Here is an 8,875-nt window from a genome sequence, read left to right as displayed (position 1 = left end):
CATGTCTGGAAATGATGTTACAGCAGCAAGTTATCAGCTTGGGAAAACCAAACCAAACACATTACTCAGTAAGGCTTGAATAATTAAATGTTTATATAATCTCAATCAGCAGAAAGCCAAACCACACCACACCTAACAATAAATATTACTCAATAAGGCTTCATAAACCAAACCAAACACATTACTCATCTCATTATCTCTAGCCGCTTTATCCTGTTCTACAGGGTTGCAGGCAAGCTGGAGCCTATCCCAGCTGACTACGGGCGAAAGGCGGGGTACACCCTGGACAAGTCGCCAGGTCATCACAGGGCTGACACATAGACACAGACAACCATTCACACTCACATTCACACCTACGCTCAATTTAGAGTCACCAGTTAACCTAACCTGCATGTCTTTGGACTGTGGGGGAAACCGGAGCACCCGGAGGAAACCCACGCGGACACGGGGAGAACATGCAAACTCCGCACAGAAGGATTCTCATGAAGCTGCAGTGAACATGTCCAGGACGCATTTTCCAAAATCAATACTTAATTCACATAAACTCTGATATTTTGTGTAAAGAAAATAGGGAGCACTGTATGGACAAATGGTTTTCATCATCATATAAACTAATTTTTATATCAATTAAACAAAAAAATCTATGGAAATTCTCATTACCGTTATGTGTCCGCATCCCTTTTTTTAATGTTTACTTTAAATCATATAAAAATTCCTAATTATATTTAAAAAATACAGTGTAAAGTTATTTTAAAACATCTATATTTATGCATAATATTAATATTTTTTGTGTTGAACAAAAAAAGGTACTTGATTTTAAACAAAATAACTGTGTCCGCACCAAATGTTTCTCATTACCGTTTCATGATTTCACCCCCCTATAAAAAGTACACCGTGCCTTTAAATTGATCAGCTATCCCATGATGCATCACTTCAGATACAAGATTCAAAATGGAGAAAAGGTCAGTTGCTCACTCTTCTCTTACTTTGTGATATTTATGTTAATGTTGCTAAATCTGTCCTCAGTTACACTGTCTATTATCACTACCATTATGGTTTAATACTCATTACTTTTAAAAATAAAAAATATTATTGTATGATTATTATCACAATATAAGGCTTTAACATGTGGCAAAGTTATAGGTTGCTAGCATTTCAGGTTATTTGTGAAATTAGCCAAGAGTATCTCATTACCGTTACTCAATATTCTCATTACCATGCACTGTGAGGGCAATAAATAAATGTCAAAAAATATAAAGTAATTGTCATGGACTGTGCTGTTCATTTAATGGGATATTTTGTGGAAATATGAAATAAATTGTCAAAAAATGTTTTTAACTCATGATCTAGCTTCATCATTTACTGTAACGGTGATGAGAATTATTCTGGATCATGTAAGCCTCAAATAAGAATAAAATTCTATTAAAATATTTTTCCATTAAAAAAAGATCAACATAGTAAAGTTCACACTCTATTTTAGGCTCTCAACTTGAAAAAATACTGAAATGAGGTGAAAAGTTTTATGTTAATGTGAAGGTCTTCATGAGAATCACCCAGAAAGGCCCTCGCCGGCCACGGGGCTCGAACCCGGACCTTCTTGCTGTGAGGCGACAGCGCTAACCACTACACCACCATGCCGCCAACACATTACTTAATAAGGCTTATAGACTTGAATAATTAAATGTTTATATAATCTCAATCAGCAGAAAGCCAAACCACACCTCACCTCACCTAACAATAAATATTACTCAGTAAGGCTTGATTTGATAAACCAAACCAAATGTATTACTCAATAAGGCTTATAGACTTGAATATTTACATATTTATATAATCTCAATCAGCAGAAAGCCAAACCAAACCACACCACACCTCACCTAAGATAACAATTATTTTTTTACGGTGCGTTTTTCATCAAATCCTGCGCTCTGATTGGCTGGCGAGCGGGTCCGTATCCTACATTACGGACCCCGGTTACAGACCTCTGGTGACTCACTCGTTCACAACAACAACAAATATAGTAGCAATTTTTGTCAACATTTATCTTTTTTATAAGATTTATTTATAAGATTTTTATCAAAAATCTTGTAAATTTTTGCCAGCATTTCTCAGCATAATAGCATTAATTTTACAGCATGGATAGCTTTTACTGCCCTGAGGAAGAAGAAATAAAAGAAAACATTTCAGGAGAAAGCTAAAAACCTGTAATTTGCTAATGCCGAGCAAAAACATGGCTGAATCCTGAATGACTCAATTTTGTATAAATAGGGGACTACATAGGCAGAAAAATGTAGTTTTTTTTCCTGCCGTGGAAGCGCACTTGTATACCGAGGAGGAAGCCATTTGCATTACAGCCGTGAATGAGGATTCAAAATGGCGGCTTGCCTCGGCTTGGTTTTCCCTTTCGGGCGCTCTTGTTTTCTGTTAGAATTTGGTAAAGAAAAAATAAATATATTATTTACCAGCTTAAGGTCGGTCCATATGGTGAAATACCGTGACCTCGGCCTTGAATACTGACCTCGGCCCAGAGGCCTTGGTCAGTACTTTCAAGACCTCGGTCACGGTATTTCACGATATGGACCTCCCAGCTGGTAAATAACATATATGGATAAACCAAACCAAACATATTACTCAATAAGGCTTATAGACTTGAATAATTACATGTTTATATAATCTCAATCAGCAGAAAGCCAAACCAAACTTAACCTAACCTCACCTCAGATAACAATAAATATTACTCAATAAGGCTTATAGACTTGAATAATTACATGTTTATATAATCTCAATCAACAGAAAGTCTGGTTACTTCATCAGTTTAGTTATTATCTGGGAAAAAAGACTGCTGTTTAGCCCTAGTGAAAAATCCAGCCTGATCTGACCAGCTGCCAAAACACTGAGCAGCTCAAGCTGATAGACTATCTTTGCCAACTGCTAGGTTTTCCATTTTCCTTATTACCTGTCTAAACTGATCAATAAAAATGAGATTTTCTAACTGCCATCCATTTTGGCGTATCACTACAGTGACGTGGCCGCTCTGATGGTTTCAGCCAACAAAGTCTCTAGGGAACGTTACAGTAGTGGTTTCCCATTGCCTTCTACTGGATTATTATAGAGGTTTTCTTCTCTCAACCATCCACACACAGCACCTGGAGGAAACCCACACAGACAACATGCAAACTCCACACAGAAAGGCCCCTGTCGACCGCTGGGCTCAAACCCAGAACCTTCTCGCTGTGAGGCAACAGTGCTAACCACTACATCACCATGCCGCCCTAATTGCCATACTGTTGGATTTGTTCATTCATTCATCTTTGGTAACTGTCTCATCCTGGTCAGGGTCGCTATGGATCTAAGGCAGGAATACTCTTTTGGATGGGATACCAGTCCATCACAGGGAACCATGTATAAATTCAGACACATTCACACACTCATTCACATCTAGAGGCAGTTTAGCATAGCCAGTTTTGTGTCCTGTACACTTATACTGTTTCATCTTATCAAACACATGAGCCAAGGTGGTAGGACATTAAATGTGCTTCCCTCCTCTGAAAGGGCTCTGGCCTGTACACTTTAACGGTTTTATATACTCTCAATCAGGGGTGTAGTGGGCGTGGTACGCGGGGGTACGCCGTCCACCCACTTCTCCCGAGGTGAGATTCAAAAAATGTGAAATGACAATAAATTTAAAGAAATACTCAAGTCTTTAAGAAGGAGTGCATGGTAGGGCTTAACCCAATGGCTGCATGTCATGTATTTTGTATACGCAGGTGCCTCAATCGCACCAGACTAAATGCTTGATTTATTTGATTGGTGCCTTTTATAATAAATTTCAGCCCATTGCTGGTTTGTATGCGATGTGAGTGAGTGACGTGACTTTTTTTGAACTTCTGGACACATGCTGTAGCTGTTGCCACAGCAGTAAGTAGGCTAGTAAAAATATCGAATTCCGAATGCAGCTCGGCTCAAATGAACATGAATCGAACATGAACAAAGGTGTTTGTGTATCATAATTTCCAATATTTTGGCTTCACGCCTGATAGTCCATGTTAAACCTATGCAAGGTTTATGTTGAGTTCCAGCAGCAGAGTGGTGCTGTCTACGACCATGCATTCGGAAGAAGGCGAATTTGTTCCTCTTTAGCCATTTCGGCATATTTATTGGAGACAAAATAAACCGCGGCTTTTCGCCATAACAGTTGGGCTGTACTGACAAACACAAATGAAAATTGCACACATAAAAATGTCTGAAAAAAAGTGTCTTCTTGTGCCCTCTTGTGTTGTTAAAAGAACGTAACATTTATACAAATCATTCATACCAAACATAAGCGACCAAACAAAGGCTACCGCTTCTGACATGATATCAAATCGATGACGTCACGAATCGCATACCCCCACTTTAAAAATCTCCACTACACCACTGCTCTCAATAACAAAAAGGTACCAAACTATTTTCCTTGTCACTCAGGTGACACCATCAAGGGTACTATTTGTATCTTTCTATGTTTTTTACTTTGTATCTTTAATATTATTTAAGATACATAATTGGACCTTAAGAACCACTACTGACTCATTAATTCAGAGGGGAACCGTTAGGGCCTTCTAGGCCTTCAGAGAAGGCCCAAACATATCAGCATTCAAATGTTATTTAATTTCTTTCATTCTTTAATTGCTTTCATTATTTCATTATAATTATTCTCTTCTAATTCAGCCTCATTTTCTATCAAATTTGCTTCAGAAATGAAAGGGTAACTGTCCTGAAAATATTAAAATCGAGCTATCCAATGAGATTTTTCTGTTTGTTGTCTCTGGGCTGAGAAGAGTTTAGAGCTGGCTCACTCATTGGTTAGGACTTCATTGCTGGGACAGAAGGCAATGGTACTGTATGTTTATGGAGGAAGTGACAGATGAATTAACAAATCAGATTTTGATTTATAGTGGGAGGGACCAAGAATTTATCGCCCTAGGCCTTCTCAAAGGTCAACACTAGTTTAACTGTGAGGTGAGTCGGTGTCGTCAGTGCGGCAGTGAAGTAACCTTCCAGCCGGTGTAACGTTCATCAGTAGTTAGCGAATGTTAATAAAGCAGTCAAGCCAGTGCTATCAAGAGCAAGTAGCACAGGCTAACAACTGAGAAACTAAGAATTCTGTCTCCAGACTCTTCTCCCACACACGCTCGCCACAGTATTTTTCACTCAGACTTAAGTATTCATTTCCCTATGTAATTTACTTAGTTACTTTTAAAATCAACATCAACAACTACACACAACGGAGCAACCTGGCAGCCTGCTGCTAATCCCTTGGAAAATCCTTTGCCCTGTTGCTTTTTTGGTGTGTCTGGCTAAGTTTTGGCTGAGCTCAAGTCCCAGCTCCAATAGTAACTATTTGCCACTGAATTAATTCATCCTCAGTAATTACTTTACCCTGGTCAGAGTCATGGTGGATATCCTAGCCTATCCCACAAATATTAGGACGAGTGGCTTTGTAAGGATACATGCACACATTCCCACGCTGAGTCACACATAGAGGTAATTTAGGGTAGCCAATCCACCAGGGATGTAATTGGGAGGTAGGAGGAAACTGGAGAACTTGGAACAAACCTATGCAAACACAAGGAGAACAGGCAAAACTCCACACAGACAGTAACCCAAGATCACAATCAAACCAGACACTGGAGCTGTGAGGCCGCAATGCTACCTGTTGTACCACCATGCCACCGACTGTTGTGTTGTTTTCTTAAAAATAATTTGTCTATGATGTAGCATTAGTAGTCATAATTCAGAAACTGTTTCCTTGTCAGCTGACTAACCTGGTCTACCAGCTTGGCGAGCTCAACCTGTGTTTTGGCTGCTGGTAGCTGGTCAGACTAAGCTGGATTTTTCAGCAGGGAAATTATTTTGAATGAAATAATTATAAACTCACATAGGACATAGGTTGCTTTCAATCTGTTTGCACTTATCATTTTACAAAACAGAATTATACGAGTTAAACAGTAAGTTTAATAAATGTCACAGATAATAGAAAAGTTCCAAACAAAACTATGTGATTTAAACAGACGTTACGTGAATCAGGCACAGAATGACTTAAGCATGGTTGATAAAATCCCATTAAAATCAAGGCTAGATTCAAGTGCTACGTGTATACTACATCTTATTTTACATCATTCTAGGATCGAAGGGCACAGGTGTCATACACTTCACAGCTAATGCTGATAATCTTTTCTGAGTGTTTGATCACTGGCAGTAGAAGGTGAGTACACTCTCCTGGTTGCCTCCGACAAGCAGCACTGAAGGTCGCAGGTCATGTGATAAAGTTTCCAGCCAAGCCATGTAAAGAGCACTAGGACATGCTCCTCTCCGGCCTACAGGCGTGGTTCTGTCAAGGAAAAGGTTAACTCTTTAAGTAACAATAACATATGAATAACATATGAATAACATATGAAGGTGAAAACAGAGCGAAAACATAAAATGATGTGAACTTACACAATAATCAAAGCTGCATCTCTTGAATAGTCTTGTAAGACTTCATTAAGGCGAATCTGTCGAAAAGCCTAAAAAGAAAATAAATACACAGAAATATTAATTATTAACAAGCAAAACAAAATTAATTGTGCAATAATACTAATTATTATACATACAGGATACTTTTTCGATGGAATAAAAACATGTATTCTGTTCCCTTCTACTGGGTTTCATTCATTTGGTTCGATGGCATGCAATAACACATTAACACATCGCTTATCCTACATTTATTGCACCACTACCCAATGGAGAATGAGTGTTCAATATGGTTTATGATATTGTATGTTGTCAAGACAACATGACATCACACGTCAGAGCTGATGCGAATATCTGATGAGAGAGTTTTCTGCTGCGCATGCACAGAAGCATTTCTGTGCTCACCAGGAAGGAGAAAGACACATTGAACACCCGAAAGGCTACCAAAACTTCATTAGATATTCTTCACGCATATTTATAAGCAGTGATGAACCATTGCTATTAGAGCTGGGACTTGAGCTTAGCTAAAGCTTAGCCAGGCACACCAAAAAAGCAACAGGGCAAAGGATTTTGCAAGAGATTAGTGGCAGGCTGTCAGGTCGCTCCATTGTGTGTAGTTGTCGATGTTGATTTTAAAAGTAACTAAGTAACTTACATAGGGAAATGAATACTTAAGTATGAGTTGTGATATCCCGAGAGGCTGCGTCGTCGAAGGGCGCTACGTCACACGCAGATGGCTCCAACTTCTGGCAGCTATAACTCCATCTGGTGGTGGAGTTAGGAACTGCACCCCTCAGCACACAACACAGCAGCACACCTGTGGCCAATGAGGGCCTAATGCGCAAGAGGGCTTTGTGAGAGCTCAAAAGCTCTAAGTGTGAAGGTGGAAGGGAGAGGAGAGAGGTTCATGGACTCCCGTTGCTGAGTGGAACCTGCTGGGCGGAGTATTTGTTGGAAAGCCTATCTGGAATTCTTACCTGAAGGATTTTGCACTGAAATACTTCCCTGTGTTACAGACGCCTGCTACTGGGCTGCCACCGGGCCGAAGCCTACAGGGATTGTTAACTGGACTCAATGTAAGGCAGAAGATTTTGTTTGTTCTGGGAAAAGGATATTGGACTGAAGGAAACCTGCCTATAATTTCGTTGTTCTAAAGCCAGAGACATTATTTGAGTTTGACTTCTGGGAATCCATTTTCGTTTGAACATTGAACTTTGAGTTACCTTTCCTGTTTGATTTCCTGGCATCACATTAAAAATCTTGATTTATTTTAACCTTTGTGTCTGTGCACTGATTGAAGGGTCCCGCCGAGAGCCAGCCAGCCTCTCGTGATATCACATATGGTGGAGAATGCGGGCATTTCAATCATCGATAATAGTGCATGTACGAGGAGGACACTGAACATTTGATTGCTCAATTTTCCCAGTTAACCATAGGCCCTCTGCACAACAAGATAGAGGACATTTTGAAGGCTCTTATTGCAGGCCAGCAAGCCCAAATGCAGGTGAGTGCGGCCCTCCTGGAGGAACAAAGAAAAGCCAACCAACTGAAGGCAGAGGAATTGCAACTACAGAAGAAGATGGCTGTTCGGAGCGCTGGCCCAATAAAGGCAAGTGATTTCATCGCCAAAATGGGGGTTACAGATGATGTTGAGGCATACTTGCACACCTTTGAAGCCACGGCCACTAGGGAAGGGTGGCCCAAGGCGCAGTTGGTTGGACTGTTGGCCCCATTCTTGTCGGGAGAATCTCTGAACACTGTCCGGGACCTACCCCCCGACAAGACCATGAACTATGATGCGCTAAAGACTGAGATCCTCAGCAGGCATGGGCTCACCAAGTTCGGTATGGCTCAATGCTTCCACAGCTGGACCTTCCAAGCGGACCAGGCTCCCCGTGTGCAGATGCATGAACTTGCCAGAATCGCAAGGAGATGGCTGGAACCTGAGAAAACCACAGCAGCTGCAGTAGCGGAGGCCATTGTCGTGGATCACTACATTCAAGCCCTGCCATACGAGGCGAAGCGCTTCATCAGCCAACAAGCCCTAACCACAGCTGAACGGACTGTTGAAGCAGTGGAAAAGTATCAGGCCACAACAGAAATGCTCCGTGCTTCCAGGAAGGACCCCAGGATTGCGGCCCCACTGCTGACAGAGGGAGGCCACCCCAAAAACCTCAAGGGGTCCAGCCTCCCCCTGAGGGACCGAGGCGAAGCGGAAAACCGTCCCAAGGTCCGACGAATCAGAAGCAGAAACCCCCCCTTCGAAAATCATGGACACCACGTCCTCCAGCCCAGCCACAGCAGGACCTGGCTATGCTTCAGGGGGAGCCAGAAGCCAGCCGGGTCCGGTTAGGATTCCTTGTGAAGGTGACACCCGACAATGCTT

General features: G+C 41.2%; 1 pseudogene; it reads right to left on the bottom strand.

Annotated features, from left to right (window-relative positions):
- Positions 1-6,225: 6,225 nt before the first annotated feature.
- LOC132888296 (solute carrier family 12 member 3-like) overlaps positions 6,226-8,875 on the bottom strand; it is a 38,306-nt pseudogene continuing 35,656 nt past the window's right edge.

Source organism: Neoarius graeffei, chromosome 6 (assembly GCF_027579695.1).
Source record: "Neoarius graeffei isolate fNeoGra1 chromosome 6, fNeoGra1.pri, whole genome shotgun sequence".
NCBI lineage: Eukaryota > Metazoa > Chordata > Actinopteri > Siluriformes > Ariidae > Neoarius > Neoarius graeffei.
This window is presented reverse-complemented; position numbering and strand designations above follow the sequence as displayed.